The following is a 17,238-nucleotide window of genomic DNA, read 5'->3' as shown; positions in this document are numbered from 1 at the left end:
AGGGGTTTTGGGAGCTGCAGGCAGCACGCAAGGTGTCCAAATAGCAACCGGACAAACATAAAGAGTATCTTTAAAACGCGGGAAAGGAGGTTTCAGAGAATTATACACAAAACCTAGCTTAACTCCTCAGGAGACTTTGAATGGGTCAACAGAATGCATCTGTGTCTGCAGGGACTGTTTGGCAAGATGGGTAAGAGATCAAGGGGAAGCGTGCAGGACCATAGGGACTGAAAGAACCGGGGCTGGGGAGGGTTCCAGCGGGGGCTGGAAGGCTGGAGAGAGGGGACGGTGCCCTTCAAACCCTGCCAAGGCACTGCCCAGGACGGACCACCCTGCTCCGGCTGCAAAGGAGACGGGGCAAGGACTCCTGCTCTTAAGACACAGCGGGCAGTATTTAGATTAGAATTTAGGAAGCACGTTGTAGCCCCCGAGGACAACGCAGCGCTGGAACGGTCCACACGTGCGGTGCAGAACCGCTGCCGCTGGAGCTTTGGAGTGCAGATCAGACCGACAGCTGCCAGGAGCCGTTTCTGAGCAGGTAACTGCGCTGGAGAGCCAAGGACGGCGCGGTGACCCCTGACCATCTCCTCCGGTCCTATTTTGGTGATTCTGCGGTTTGAAATCACGGCAGGGCCCGAGTCTGGGTGCCGGGGCGGCCGAGCCCTGCGCAGAGCTGGAGGAACCGCGGAGGGGAGATCAGCACGGAGAAGGTCGGGTTGGCCACGTCAGTCTGTGTCTGTGCTGCCCCGGGGCGGCGGAGCCGAGAGCAAGGGCCTGGGGAACACAGAGAGAGTAAAAGGGGGGCAATGTCACACCATAAGCATCGCCACGCTGACTCCACTCGTTGCAAAGGCGATCAATGATCGTGCACAAAAGGTGCAGAGAAGGGCAAAGGATTTTTCCACGCCAAGTAGAACTGCCAGAACCATTCCGGAGCGTCAGCTGTGGCGACACGCGCCGTGTCCCACGGGACAGGAGGGTGACTGCAGGCAGGTAAAGAAGCTCCAGTCACCAACAATACGCTGTCCTTGCAAACTGTGGAGTGTCCGGTTAATGATGTTACGGACTCGGGGCTGTTTGGTTTTCCCTGCGCTGGCAGCAGCGTCACCGGGGAGCAGCTGCGGGCCGGGCTTCATGAACACCGATATCTCACAGAATCACAGAACCCCAGAGTGCCAGGGTTGGAGGGCCCTGGAAAGCTCATCCAGTGCAATCCCCCATGGAGCAGGAACACCCAGCTGAGGTTCCACAGGAAGGTGTCCAGGGGGTTGGAATGTCTGCACAGAAGGAGACTCCACAACCCCCTGGGCAGCCTGGGCCAGGCTCTGCCACCCTCACCCCAACAAGTTGCTTCTCCTCTTTCAGTGGAACCTCTTGTGTTCCAGTTTGCACCCATTGCCCCTTGTCCTGTCCCTGGTTGTCACCAGAAGAGCCTGGCTCCATCCTCCTGACACTCCCCCTTTCCATACTGATCCCCAGGAATGAGTCCCCCCTCAGTGTCCTCTTGTCCAGCTCCAGAGCCCCAGCTCCCTCAGCCTTTCCTCCCACGGGAGATGCTCCACTCCCTCCAGCATCTTGGTGGCTGCGCTGGACTCTCTGCAGCAGTTCCCTGTCCTGCTGGAACTGAGGGGCCACAGCTGGACACAAGATTCCAGGTGTGGTCTCCCCAGGGCAGAGCAGAGGGGCAGGAGAACCTCTCTGACCTACTGACCACCCCCTTCTAACCCACCCCAGGTCCCATTGGCTTCCTGGCCACAAGGGCCCAGTGCTGGCTCATGGTCACCCTGCTGTCCCCAGGACCCCCAGGTCCCTTTCCCCTACACTGCTCTCTAATATGTAATTTCCCAACCTATACTGGAACCCGGGGTTGTTCCTGCCCAGATACAAGACTCCACACAGTTATTTCCTCCGTCTTTGTTCGTGTGTGCTGCCCTGATACGGCAGAGTGCCCGGCGAGCGTGCACGGGCTGGTGCAGCGCTGGGACCGCTCAGCCGCCGCACGCCATCAATATTCATCATCCGCGCTCATTTCCAATGCAAAGATCCCCAGGAGCGGCTGCGTTTTCCAGCTCCGCTGGTTCGCTCTGTGATTTGTGTGCTTGTTCTCCGGGTTTGTCTGTTCACAACGTCTGCTCCGGTTGCTTTGATGAGGACGTTCCGTGGCTTCGGCAGCCAGGGGAGTCTTTGCTCAGGGTCAAGGTCTCTTTGCTTCCTGCAGCATTACCCAGAACGCTGCCACTTCCGTGAGAATATTGAATCAGGTTAGAAAAGTGTGATATAAAGAGATGTGTCCCACCTACTGACAGCTCAAAAAATATTATATTTTTTAACTGAAATCCAGAAAATTTGAGGTAAATTCACTATAACAATTTTGGGTTGATTATTCCTACAATTCGTAGGACTTTTTCTGTCATAAATTTAAAGTGTATGCTTAAGATTTGTATGGGCCTATATGCCAATATTTACATCTTCAATGATGAACGTAAGTGAAAATTTTAAAGGGCCAAACACCTACATCCCCCACCTTGGAATTAAAATGCCCGTGGAGACCCGTTGTCCCCTGTGACCCCTCCGTGCTGGTGCAACATGGACAAGCTCCAGTGCAGGGGACACAAGAGCCACACGCTCAACACAAAGCAAAGAGCCAGAGAGGCCGGAGCTGGACTAGCGAAGCCGTGCCACGCCGCGCAGGCCGCGGTGGCCGGTTGGTTGTGGTGGAGATCAGGGGCCCACAGAAGCAGAGCAGATACTTGTAACTTGCTCAAGCAGAAGAGGAGAGTTTACAGGTCATGGAAGCAGGGGCTGGCCACTTGGGAGGAATATAAGGCTGCTGTTAGAGGATATAGGAAGGCAGCTAGGATAGCCAAGGCCTCCTTAGAATTACAGCTGGCGAGAGGGGTCAAGGACAGCAAAAAGAACTTTTTCAAATACATAGCAGATAAAACTAATACCAGAGGCAATGTAGGCCCACTGATGAATGGGGTGGGTGCCCTGGTGGCAGAAGATACAGAGAAGGCAGAATTACTGAATGCCTTCTTTGTCTCTGTCTACTCTGCCGGAGGCTGTCCTGGGGAGCCCTGTACCCCTGAGACCCCGGATGAAGCCAGGTCAATGGAGGAGTTTGCTTTAGTCAATGAGGACTGGGTTAGGGAGCAATTAAATAGTCTGGACATTCATAAATCCATGGGTCCAGATGGGATGCATCCGCGGGTGCTGAGGGAGCTGGCTGAAGTCATTGCTGGACCGCTCTCCATCATCTTTGCCAAGTCTTGGGAAACGGGAGAGGTGCCCGAGGATTGGAGGAAAGCAAATGTCACTCCAGTCTTCAAAAAGGGCAAGAAGGAGGACCCGGGTAATTAGACCGGTCAGCCTCACCTCTGTCCCTGGGAAAGTAATGGAACAGCTTGTCCTTGGTGCCATCTCAAGGCATATCAAGGATAAGAGGGTTATTAGGGGCAGTCAGCATGGCTTTACCAAGGGTAGGTCATGCTTGACCAACCTCATAGCCTTTTATGAGAATGTACCAAGGTGGATGGATGATGGCAGAGCGGTGGATGTGCTCTACCTTGACTTCAGTAAAGCCTTTGACACAGTCTCCCACAGCATCCTCACAGCTAAGTTGAGGAGGTGTGGTCTAGACAATAGAGCAGTGAGGTGGGTTGCAAACTGGCTTAGGGAGAGAAGCCAGAGAGTGGTAGTCAATGGTGCGGAGTCTAGTTGGAGGCCAGTATCTAGTGCAGTGCCCCAAGGGTCAGTGCTGGGGCCAATATTATTCAATATATTCATTAATGACTTGGACGAGGGAATTGAGTGTACTATCAGCAAGTTTGCTGATGACACCAAGCTAGGAGGAGTGGCTGACACGCCGGAGGGCTGTGCTGCCATCCAGCGGGACCTGGACAGGCTGGAGAGCTGGGCAGGGAATAACCTGATGAAATTTAACAAGGACAAGTGTAGAGTCCTGCATCTGGGCAGGAACAACCCCAGGTTCCAGTATAGGTTGGGAGATTACATATTAGAGAGCAGTGTAGGGGAAAGGGACCTGGGGGTCCTGGTGGACAACAGGATGACCATGAGCCAGCACTGTGCCCTTGTGGCCAGGAAGGCCAATGGCATCCTGGGGTGTATTAGAAGGGGGGTGGTTAGTAGATCGAGAGAGGTCCTCCTTCCCCTCTACTCTGCCCTGGTGAGACCACATCTGGAATATTGTGTCCAGTTCTGGGCCCCTCAGTTCCAGAAGGACAGGGAACTGCTGGAGAGGGTCCAGCGTAGGGCAACAAAGATGATTAAGGGAGTGGAGCACCTCCCTTATGAAGAAAGGCTGAGGGAGCTGGGTCTCTTTAGTTTGGAGAAGAGGAGACTAAGGGGGGACCTTATTAATGTTTATAAATATATAAAGGGTGAGTGCCATGAGGATGGAGCCAGACTCTTCTCAGTGGCAAACAATGATAGGACAAGGGGTAATGGGATCAAGCTGGAACACAAGAGGTTCCACTTAAATTTGAGAAGAAACTTCTTCTCAGTGAGGGTGACAGAGCACTGGAACAGGCTGCCCAGGGAAGTTGTGGAGTCTCCTTCTCTGGAGACATTCAAAACCCGCCTGGACATGTTCCTGTGCGACCTCACCTGGGTGTTCCTGCTCCAGCAGGGGGATTGGACTAGATGATCTTTTGAGGTCCCTTCCAATCCCAAACATACTGTGATACTGTGATACTGTGAACTTCACTAAATCCTGACATAACCCCAATGTTCAGATTCTCTCGGAGTTGGAAACCCCTTCAAAGACACAGGTTGAAGAACCAGCAGAAAAACCTGCAGAAGAACCAGCAGAAGGTTGAAGAGCCAGGTTGAAGAGCCTTCAGAAGAACCAGCAAGAAGCTTGTGTGTCTCCAGCAGAGGGTGAGTGTGGTGGGATGAAGGCAGGTGGCTACCAGGGCAAGCTCCACAGCCTACAAGTGATGCCATCTCCCTGCAGAGTGTCCAGCTTTGCTTCTCGAGCGCCAGAAGATGGCTTCAGTGGGCAGAGAGCTGCAGGGCGCGGGTCACGGGTGGCAGAGCCATAGCTGCTCCTGCGCTGGGAGACACGGGACAGGTTTGGAGTGGAGAACTCCACAAGAAAGGGGTTGGGTTCCTTCTGGAATGGGGTGGCTGCAGAGCAGGTTCTAGAAGTGTTGGTCTCTGGACCAGAGTCAGTCTTAGAGCAACAGAACCACACAGTCCCAGGCTGTGGGGCTGCAGGAGCTCTGTAGATCCCCAGCCCAGCCCTGCTCATGCAGGGTCATAGAGCAGATCACGCAGGATCAGCGGAGCAGATCACAAATGGTCACACAGCAGATCACACAGGGTCACAGAGCAGATCACACAGGGTCACCAGAGCAGATCACACAGGTGGGTCCAGGCGGGTTTGAATGTCTCAGAGCAGGAGACTCCACACCCGCTCTGGGCAGCCTGGGCCAGGCTCTGGCACCTCCCAGCAAACAAGTTTCTGCTCATGTTCACATGGAGCCTCCTGTGTTTCAGTCTGTGCCCGGTGCCCCTCACCCTGGCGTTGGGTCATCACAACGACACCTGTGCTGGGGAGGGACATGGGCCCTCTCAGTGTCCATGCCAAGGACACAAGGATGTGCTTGGGGAACTTTGTACAGCTCCTGGATCCTCCTCTTGCTCTCCTCTTGTGCGTGAAGAACGAGCCACCCAGGCAGTGACTTGTCTCCGAAATCTCCGCAACGTGTGGTTGAGACGCGCGGGGTGGCTCAAAGCAAGGTGCACCAAGTGCGTCAGGTCTGTCTCATTCAGGACAACCAGTAACGTTTGCTGCTTCAGCCCTGCGCTGCAGCCCTGGGTGCTGGTGGCCGAGGTCCCGCCGCTCGCCCGCCGGCCCAGGAGCACACGGAGGGGACAGGGACGTCGGGCTCCTGCTATCGGGACAGCTCGTCACTCCCCTGACGCTGCTCCTGAGTCGTGATGAGCAACCTCCCCCAGTCCTGCTTTTCCTATTGTTAACGCGGTGCCAAAGCTTGTTATCATCTTTGAGATTTACGTTTATAAAAAGTTGTAAAAGAGCTGAATGTTTTTACTGCTGAGCACGAAGGTGACTGCAGCCGCTATAAACACGCTGCTGGCCTTCCCGAGACAGAGGCCGCGCAGGAAGCCTTTGTTCTGAAAGGCTTTTGGGCTTCAGTTATTTCTGCTGTTCCTCGATCTCGGGTGTCACCTTGTGGACCTCTGCCTGTACTACTGCAGCTGTGCAAACACCTGACAATTCCATTCCTTCTCTCCTCAATGGCTCTTCTGCTCCATTTCCCTGCATTTTTCTCTGGTGACCTTTTTCTTTGGGCTATTAACTCAGTTTTCAATGTTTTTTAGCGAGGGGGTTTTGTCACGAACATGATTTGGCACGTTCTGTCCCTGCACATTGCTGTCTTGCTGACACTTGTCCTGCAGTCAGAGGGAGAGACGTGGAGCTCTCCGCGACCAGCTGTGGCACATCTGGAGGTGCAGCAGCAGGGTCCAGGCGTTCCGAGCGGCCTGTCTGCTGGGACGGTGGTGCTTTGACACCTCCGCGATGGCCTCCCCCAGTCAGACTGTCTGGAGGAACACCCTTGTCCTTTGTCCCTTGGTCCCAACTTCTATGCCGGTAGAAGGATGTTTTCGTTATTTGTAGCCTTGAAACGTGTTGCCCGTGTGCTTTGTGGCATTGTGGGGACGTTCAGGACCCGCAGGCACTGCCTCCCCACACCGGCCACACGGCTCTGGACACGGGACGGGCTTTTCCTTTAGTTCCCTCAATCCCAGGAGAAATATTAAAGGAAGGGAAGAAGGAGGAGCCAAACTTGCTTTCTCCTACGAGCATTTGTCTCTGTTTGAATTCACACCGTGGATGGAAGCAGAACCACCCAAAACAGCTGGAAGAGAGTGTCCGAGTTTGAAGTGGCCAAGGATCAGGTGGAGGACACCAGAGTTTCCGGAGCCCCAGGGAGCTCCTGCGGGCGCCAGGCTGGGTTATTGATAACGTGCGGGCAGATGTCGAGGTGACCGCGCTGCAGAACGGGCACATCCACGTAACACACACACAAAGCATCAGCCCCCGTGCACGCAGCTCAGGGGACAAGAACAGTCAATGTTCTGACAAAGTGAGGTGCAGACTAAACCTTGCATGAAAACTTAGGCTGGATTTTATCAGTAATAACATCCCAACTGAGAGCGACAGAAGAAGAGTCAATCTTAGAGATTTTGATCATCCTCTTCAGCTCATCAGTGGTGAAAGCCACCAAGAAGTCTGTCTTTGCTGGAACATGAGGACAGTGGGCAGCCAAAGGCTTGCACGACAGCTCCGCTGGGACCACATCAGGCTCAACCACCGCCAAGGAATCTTGTGGGTAATGAGGGGAAACCCTTGAGGGATTATCAAACATGTAAGCACGGATAAAGAGAGGAGTGTTCCTCCTGGGGGTGAGGGCAGACACAGCCACTGCATTTATTCCAGAGGCTGGTGAGGATCTCAGAAAACCTCAGCCCCAGCGGTAATTTCAAATGTTAGGTGGGATAAATTGAATGGAGGCTGCTGGGCTGGACGTTCACCAGGAAATAGTTCCAGCCCCTTTGGTTAGACACCCGCTGGAAGGTTTTCTGCTCAAAAAAGCACCTGGCACCCTGCTGTGAGCTGGCGGAAGATGCAGCTGCACTGAGAGAGAGCGGATGACGGATGTTGGGATGATGGGATGGTGGGATGATGGGATGGTGGGATGATGGGATGATGGGATGATTGGATGGTGGGATGATGGGATATTGGGATGGTGGGATGATGGGATATTGGGATGGTGGGATGATGGATGATGGGATGATGGATGATGGGATGATGGGATGGTGGGACGATGGGATGATGGGTGATGGGATGATGGGATGATGGGATGGTGGGATGATGGGATGATGGGTGATGGGATGATGGGATGGTGGGATGATGGGATGGTGGGATGAGCAGCCAGTCAGCAGAGATCCTGGTACAGGGATGAGTCAGATCCCAGCACGATGACTCAGGCTGCTCCCCGCCGTATCCCTCAGCTAAGCTGGGAACAGAAGAGAAAAGCAGCACATCGACTTCCCCTCCCGAGGGAGGACAACGGGAAGCCGGTGGAGCCGAGGCTGCTCTTCCTCCTCCGTGCGCAGGGACGTGGGCAGGAAGGCTCAGCTGCAGAAGATGGGTCCCATAGTGTGGCCGCATGGAGTGACCCATCCACCAACCCATCCAGAGCCCGGGCTGCAGAAACTCGCACCTGGAGCTTAGCGCATCACTTCCCAAGGAAAGGGAAATGGAGTTTGCATCCTTTTTTGATGGAAATAGAACAAAGGGATCTTATTGTTTGTTATCATGTAGGACAATCTTGTGTGCATGAGTGAAAGCCCAGACCTGCTCTCATCGCTCCCTGATTTCGAGGATGTTGATGCATCTGCATCCTGGAGCACAAGTGTGATGGAGCGGCTGAGGGACCTGGGGGGTTCAGCTGGAGAACAGGAGCTGAGGGGAGACCTTCTGATCTCTGAACTGCCTGAAAGGAGCTTGGAGCCAGGGGGGTCGGGCTCTGCTCCCCAGGAACAAGCGCCAGGAGCAGAGGAAACGGCCTCACGTTGCGCAGGGGAGGTTGAGGTTGGATGTGGGAACAATTTCTTCCCCAAAGGGCTGTGGGGCATTGGAACAGGCTGCCCAGGGCAGTGCTGGAGTCACCATCCCTGGAGGGCTGGACAGACGGACAGGAGGTTCTCAGGACATGGGGCAGTGCTGGCGTGGGTTATGGTTGGACTTGATGATCTTGAGGGGCTTTTCCAACCCAAATGATTCCATGATTCTATGTTCTTGTATTACAGGTGAGATCACCAATTCTGAGCTTCGACAGCTGGAAATGAACTCACAGCCAAGCACAGAGGCACATTTTTCTGTCATTTTGGATCATGAAAGAACACTGGAAGTCATTCCATCGTGTATCTTGTTCTAGAGTTGCACAGCTGTGATTGTCTGGAGGAACAGGTGGTTAGTAAACGATATTTAGACAATTCTGCTCAGCAGAGTGAAACCTGTGGAGATCGGGTGAAGTCTGTCCCGAGGACCTGTGGTCACGGGCGGCTCAATGGCTCAGGACTCCCAAGCCAACCTTTTCATCTGTAGTCTGAGAGTCCAATATTCTCTGAACAGGATCTTACAGATATTCCTCACGTGGAGGATTTAAAGTTTAATATCAAATTTACGTATTTATTTGAGGACGCTTGATGCTCCATGTGATTTGATTAAGCAGAGTTGTGTGCCCGAGTCGCTGTTTCAAACCAGCGTGGAACAACCTCGGCAGCAAACTCCTGGCCGAGGGTGAACCCAGGAGAGCAGCTGGAACAGCTTGAGGGGAGAAATCTGAATTCGCTCACCCAGAACACCACCACGGTCAGGAGATCTGGGGTGAGGCTCAAAGCCCTCGTGGGTCAGTCTAGGGAGGGTGGGTTTTAATCTGTTGTCTCCCAATGGGAGTTGTCAATCCCCTTCCTCAGCTCAGTCACCTTCCACGACTCTTGTGCAAGCCCTCGGCACTGCGGGCCGGCAAAGCCCGGGATGAGCGAGCCACGCGCGGCCGGGCAGGCAGCCCCTGCGGGGGAGCCGGTGCCGGGCACTCAATGCGCTGCTGCGGGCACAACGGTCCCAACTCAGGGGATTCCACTTTGTTTCATTCATTGTCAGCTCACGTAAACTTTTCATTACTGGTTTGGGTACTGAGAAGAACTAGAAGACGAACAATTCAGCAAATGCTTGGGGAAGTTCTTCTTCTCCCCGCCCCAGGCTGAACCCGGGTCCCGCAGCTTTGCCCCCGCGAGGCGCTGCTCCCCTTTCCGCGGGAGGCAGCGGGTGCGCAGGAGCTTCGGGCAGCGCTTGAGGTGTCACAGAATCACACAGAATCACAGAATCGACGGGGTTGGAAAAGACCTCAGAGATCATCGAGTCCAACCCTTGGTCCAACTCCAGTCCGTTTATTAGATCATGGCACTAAGTGCCATGTCCAATCTCAGTTTAAAAACCTCCAGGGCTGGTGAGTCCAGCACCTCCCTGGGCAGCCATTCCAATCCTGACCACTCTCTCTGCACAGAATTGCTTTCTCATCTCCAGCCTCAGTTTCCCCTGGCAGAGTTGAAGCCCATGGCCCCTTGTCCTATTGCTGATGCCTGGGAGAAGAGCCCAATCCCCCCCTGGCTAGAACTGCCCTTCAGGTAGTTCTAGAGAGTGCTGAGCTCAGCTCTGAGCCTCCTCTTCTCCAGACTAAACAAGCCCAGCTCCCTCAGCCTCTCCCCATAGGTCTTATGTTCAAGTCCCTTCCCCAGTCGTGTTGCTCTTCTCTGGACCCGCTCCAGCACTTCAATGTCTTTCCTGAACTGAGGGGCCCAGAACTGTCTGTCCATCCCTCCTCGCTCGTACTCCCTTCTCCTGCCATGGTGCGGGAGCCGCAGCCCCCCAGGGTGTCCCTGCTCCGCCACGGCGTCCCCACAGGCCACACGCCGCCAGAGGGGCCTCCTGCGGCACACAGCGGCTCCTGCCGCGTGTCCCCAGCCATGTCACCTTCCACGCGCTTTGTTTGCGCATCTTCTCACCCGCCTCCTGTGCCCCAGGCTGTGCCCCTGGATGCCCGAGGAAGCTCAGCCTCCCCGAGGCCGGGATCGGTCTCCAGCTGCATTCACTGCTCTGTCAGGAAGTGGCTTCTCCTGAAACAGAGTCACAGTAATCCTGTAAGTGCTTGGGATGAAATGACTTCCACCTGAAACAGGCGCTGCGGGAAGAGTCCCCGGGAGAGATCGGCGAGGGGTTTGGAACCGGAGGACTCGCAGGGTTTGAGGATGGACCTTCGGGGTGGGGAGCCCTGGTTCCCGACTGTCCGGGTGGCAGATTGCCGCGGCAGTCACCTCTGAAACGGGCTTTCTGAACACCCGGGAGCAGGGGACGCGGGCGGGAGGGCCGGACCCTCATTCGCACCCGCGGCGCCACTTCGGATTGTCGCTCCAGCGCAGAGGAGCAAGGTACCAAAGGAACGGGCCCGTCTGTCCCTCCCCACTCGCCCATGGCACAAGGTCTTGAGGAGCTCGTGGCCAACGCTGAGACCCGGTCGGGAAAGGGACAGGGAGCTTTGTGAACAGTGGGGACAGTTAATAACTAGTGGGGATGCCTGCGGGGTACAGGGATGAGCCCAGAAGATCACAAGACAGCTTGCAAGTTCAAAGTTAACCAGCCCTTACCAGTACTGAACAAGGGCTTCAAAGGGAATGCTCTCCTCTGCTTTGTACCTCCAGGAGAGCAGGAGGAGCCAGGAGAGGCCGCTGAGTACCTCCCAAGGCTGGTGATAGCGAGGATACCCTGGGCAGGCACTCATCGGGGGCACAGAGAGCGCCTCTGTGCCTCTGCCGAGGGGGAAAGGCTGATGGAACGTCACAGAATCATTTCGGTTGGAAAAGACCTCTGAGATCATCGAGTCCAGCCATTAAACCCACACTGCCAAGTGCACCTCTAAACCACGTCCCTAAGAACCTCAGCTGCAGGTGTAATACAGCTGTTACTGCTCCTGCAGCAGAACTGGCTCCTAAATACTTAGCTTGATTGCCACTGCAGCGTGTTCCCTACCGTTCCTTTTGCAGACAATCCAAAGGCCAAGGCCGGAGGCAGCACGTGGATCGCAGCACTGTGGTTCACCCACTCACACTTACAGCAGATCTAATGGCACCACTGCTGAGGAGTGTGTGATTTCCAAGGTGACTCTGCAACAGCGCTGCTTGGATTTCCTGGGGATAAAGCTTTGCCTGACTAAGGACCCGAGCTGGACCTGCATGAGCCCGGCTCAGGTATCTGCATCCCAGCCACCCAGACCTCCTGCCAACGGCTGACAAGGGTCAATGGGCGATGCAGCACTGTGCTGTGCAGCGTCCGTGTTGCATTTCTGCTCTTCATTAGAGGTCGCATTCACCGATTTGCACAAAGATTTGGGTTCCTGGTTTTTGTATCACTTTCGGAACTTAAGATAATTAGTGAGAGGCTGCATGCCCGCGGCCCTCCCCCACGGGAAAGGCCGTCTGCCCATTGTTCCAGCTCAGCCCTCTGACAGCTGCATGTTCTTTTTCCTGGCTGGAAGCACCAACCAGCAACCAGCTCACTGCTTGCTTTGAACTGGAGTTTAGAAATAGGATTTAAACACTTACTGATTCTGCTTTAGAATTCATTCCTCTTTAATAAATACCAGTTTCTTAAGCTTAAAGCAAGTTGATAGTAATAACCTTGCTCCTGATGTTTGCGAAGTGGGATGGTGCTGTGCTCATGTGTAATAAGGTCAGTGAGGGCTGGGCTGACCCCGGGCACTGAACTCTGTGCAGCTTCCACCGATACAACCAGACCCGGGACCAGCCGACCGGCTCCGAAACTTCCCCGACAGGCTGCACGTCGTGCTTCAGCCATTCTGCTTTTTGCCACTGGATAAAGTACAAATTGAAAGAGGATTGCGGGATATTTCTGAAATAAATAGCAGCAGTTTGATCCTGTGGCTCCCGCAGCTGCTCTGGACAGACAGACGTGTCCGGAGCCCGGCTCCGGGGGGGCACGGCGGGCAGGGCTGGTTCGGGACACACAGCCCAGGAGGCGGTGGATGCCCTGTCCAGCCTGGCCTGGGGTGTCTCCAGGGATGGTTCAGCCACTGCCGCTCTGGGTACCTGGGCCAGGCTCTCACCACCCTCATGGGGAGTAACTGCTCTCTCATATCTAATTTAAATCCACCCTCTTCCAGTTTAAAGCTATCATCCCTTGTCTTGTCACAACCCCTTGTAAAAATTCCCTCTCCAGCTTTCTCGCAGGTCCCTTTAGGTACCGGAGGCCGCACTCAGGTCTCCCCGGAGCTCCTCTTCCCCAGCTGAGCCCCCATCTCTCAGCCCGTCCCAGCAGAGCTGGTCCAGCCCCGCATCATCCCCACGGCCGCCCCTGGGCCGGCTCCAGCAGGTCCGTGTCCCTGATGCTGCCCTGGGGCTGAACGCGGCGCTGCAGGTGACGTCTCACCAGCGATGACCATCTCACCAGAGGTTACATCGTCCTGGTGTCCCTTCCGGCTGACGCCTGCACCAATTTGTGACTCACAACACAAATCCTGGGGTCACCCCAACATCACGGGTTGGAGCATGTACCCTGTTACATGTCGGTAAAAGAGGAAACTGTGATTCTGGGAGTCAGTCTGGATTCACTTAGGAGGTGAAGAAGCGGTTTTGGATCTCGGGTTCTGGGTGGGCTCACCTCCCGTGAGGGAGCAGCCTGCCTTAGCGTGTTGAGAGACTCCTTAACACTCTTTCACAGCCTCGGTGAGTGATTCTTTTTTCTGCAAAGGTTAGTTCACAACGAGAACTTGCTCCTTTCCCTCGATGCTCAGTTCCACACTGTCTCGTGACCATTTATGCTGCACATTTATGCCCATTGCTCTGTTTTGGCGTTGTTGTCTAATTGTTGCTCAGAAGCTTCAACCCCCAAGGTGCTGTGAGAATTGAGGTGCACAAAGACCTTTAAGGACACTGGCCTGGACCTCCTTGTGCCCCTGGCGCGCTGTCACTGACCTGGCTTTCCCACACTGCGATTTTCCACGTTCTTTCCCCACAGAAACAGGACCGTACGATGCTGCGCACTGTGAGGAGCTGCTCATTTTCCTATGAAACCACGATATGGACAGAGCAACCATTTGAGGCGCTGCACAGGTCCCTCGCAGGTGGGTGACAACTGGCTGTCAAATAGCGCAGTAATTAGCTTTTCTATCCGGTCAGTGATATCTTCCTTTAACAGGAGAGGTGACGGAAATAAAATGACCAGTCTGGGTGGGTGGGAGTGTCACCTGGGGGCTCCTGGCGCTTCAGGGGCAGAAGTGGCTTTTGGTTGAGGGAGGACGGGAGCAGATTGCGGAGGGAGGACGGGAGCAGATTGCGGAGGGAGGACGGGAGCAGATTGCGGAGGGAGGACGGGAGCAGATTGCGGAGGGAGGACGGGAGCAGATTGCGAAGGGAGGACGGGAGCAGGTTGCGGAGGGAGGACGGGAGCAGATTGCGGAGGGAGGACGGGAGCAGATTGCGGAGGGCGAGGTGGGCTGGGGACACTGTGCTGAGAAGGGGACGCGGAGCTGCGGAGCAGCGTTGAGGGACAATGGTGACAGCTGGGGGTGCGAGGGGACATGTGGTTCAACCTGTTCATGAGAGACCTGGCTGAAGAGCTGAGGGCACCCCAGCCAGTTTGCTGCCGGTGCCAAACTGGGAGGACGGTCTGACCCGGCAGAGGCTGCGCTGCCATCCAGAGCCCTGGCCAGGCCGGGCTGGGCACACAAACCTGATGGATTCAACAAGGGCAGGTGTGGGGTCCTGCAGCTGGGCAGGAACAACCCCCCAACCAGCACAGCTTGGGGGGACCTGCTGAAAGCAGCTCTGCAGAGGGACCCGGGAGTTCTGGGGACAACAGGGTGGCCACGAGCCAACAATGTGGCCTGTGGCCAAGAGCCATCGGGACCTGGGGTGTGTGAGGAAGAGTGTGGGCAGCAGGTCGGGGAGGTGAATCCTCCCCCTCTGCTCTGCCTGGGGAGGCCACATCTGGAGCTGTGGGGCCAGTGCTGGGCTCCCCGGGTCAGGGACCAGGAGTCACCGCAGAGTCCAGGGAGGGACACAGAGATGCTGAGGGCTCTGGAGCATCTTTGTGCTGAGGAGACTGAGAGAGCTGGGGCTGCTGAGTGGAGAAGAGAAGCTGAGAGGGATGTGAGCAATGATCAATAGCTCAGGGTGGGTGTCAGAGCATGGACCAGACTCTGTTCAGTGGTGCCCAGCGCCAGGGTGAGGGGCACCGGGCACAGACTGAAACACAGGAGGCTCCGTGTGAACATGAGCAGAAACTTGTTTGCTGGGAGGTGCCAGAGCCTGGCCCAGGCTGCCCAGAGCGGGTGTGGAGTCTCCTGCTCGGAGACATTCAAACCCCTGGACCCACCTGTGTGATCTGCTCTGTGACCGCGCGGGATCTGCTCTGGTGACCCTGCGGGATCTGCTCTGGTGACCCCACGTGATCTGCTCGGTGACGCTGTGTGATCTGCTCTGGTGGCCCCGCGTGATCTGCTCTGTGACCCTGTGTGATCTGCTCTGGTGACCCTGCGTGATCTGCTCTGTGACCCTGCGTGATCTGCTCTGGTGACCCTGCGTGATCTGCTCTGTGACCCTGCGTGATCTGCTCTGGTGACCCTGCGTGATCTGCTCTGTGACCCTGCGTGATCTGCTCTGGTGACCCCGCGTGATCTGCTCTGTGACCCTGTGTGATCTGCTCTGGTGACCCTGCGTGATCTGCTCGGTGACCCTGCGTGATCTGCTCTGGTGACCCTGCGTGATCTGCTCTGTGACCCTGCGTGATCTGCTCTGGTGACCCTGCATGATCTGCTCTGTGACCCTGTGTGACCTGCTCTGTGACCCTGCGTGATCTGCTCTGGTGACCCCGCGTGATCTGCTCTGTGACCCTGTGTGATCTGCTCTGGTGACCCCGCGTGATCTGCTCTGTGACCCTGCGTGATCTGCTCGGTGACCCTGTGTCTCCAGAGGTTCCTCCAGCCCCAGCCAGGCTGGGGTTGTGTGCAGGTGCTGCCAGAGGCAGGTGGCAGCTGGGACGGCGGTGACTGTGGCGCTGGACGCCGGAGGATGTGGACAGCAGCGCCGAGTGCAGGTGCCGGTGTTGGGGGACACGGAGGGTCACCAGGCGGGGGCTGCAGGGTTGGTCGAGGTGTGTTGGCCACCCCAGAGCAAAGGGCTGCGCGGCCAGGGAGGGGACACGAGGGGCAGAGGTGACACTGCTGTCCCTAAACCAGGGATCTCTACCCACTGTGCATGCAGATGAGCCAAATTCTGCACGCAGACCAGGTACTGGTTTTATTATGGAGCTGTGCAAGTCTGGATGCTGGATCAAACCAGCATACCGGCAATACCAAGGTCTCAGTCGTGTACAAAATGGTATTGTATACATGCGGCCCCAGGGCAGGGCTGATCGGCTGCAGGATTTGCATGTTATACCACGTAACTGTCACTGCACACCGGTCAGCCGGGTCTGTGCCGGGAGGCGGGCGGCCCCCAACAGCGACCGGTGGCCCCAACAGCAACCAGAGGCCCCAACAGCGTCCAGAGGCCCCAACAGCGACCGGTGACCCCCAACAGTGACCGGTGGCCCCAACAGCGTCCGGTGGCCCCAACAGCGTCCAGTGGCCCCAACAGCAACCAGAGGCCCCAACAGCGACCAGTGGCCCCAACAGCGACCGGTGGCCCCAACAGCGACCAGTGGCCCCAACAGCGACCAGTGGCCCCAACAGCGACCGGTGGCCCCAACAGCGACCGGTGACCCCCAACAGCGACCGGTGGCCCCGACAGCGACCAGTGGCCCCAACAGCGACCAGTGGCCCCAACAGCGTCCGGTGACCCCCCAACAGCGACCAGTGGCCCCAACAGCGTCCAGTGACCCCCAACAGTGACCGGTGACCCCCAACAGCGTCCGGTGGCCCCAACAGCGACGGGCGGCTTTGGATTCAAACCATGTTACAATGAGCAAAGTTCACCCCGGGTTAAGCATGCCCACGTTTGGCAATGATCACTAGATAATCAACTGTCCATGGCTGACTTCTCCATTCCGGGATAGATTTTGCTGTACAATTGAAAGTTAATTACTGCTAGGCATTTAATCTCTTTAATTAGTCTCAGATTAACTTTTTAGCTGTCCTCACATGTCCTTTGGCCTGTCTGGTGACAAGCCATGAGGGGCTGTGGGTGAGCTGGGGGCCGTGGCTGCGGGTGTCGGGGCAGGGCGGTGGGTGGCGGTGACACGGGAGGGGCTGGTGGCCCCATGGCGAGCGTGGGCACAGGCAGCGAGCGGGGCGGCGGGCGAGCGGGGCTGGCGGAGCCGGAGGCCGCTGCTGGCGGGCGGTGGCGGGGCCGCTATGGCCGGAGCGGCTGCTGTTCCGCGGGGGGACCCTGGGACACGGAGCCGCCGCCGCCGCCATTTCCGCAGAGAGGGGAGGGCAGAGCCACATAGGGGATGGGCGGGGCCAAGGCTAGGAGGGGCGGAGCCAAGGCGGGGAGGGGCGGGGTCACAGCGGGGAGGGGCGGGGTCACAGCAGGCGGCGGCCGCGCCCTTTGGCAGCCGCCGCGGGGCGGGTAGCGCGCATGCGCAGGCAGGGAAAGGGCGGGGCTCCC

This window comes from Streptopelia decaocto (assembly GCF_964273445.1).
Source record: "Streptopelia decaocto genome assembly, chromosome: 3".
NCBI lineage: Eukaryota > Metazoa > Chordata > Aves > Columbiformes > Columbidae > Streptopelia > Streptopelia decaocto.
Note: the sequence above shows the minus strand (reverse complement) of the source record.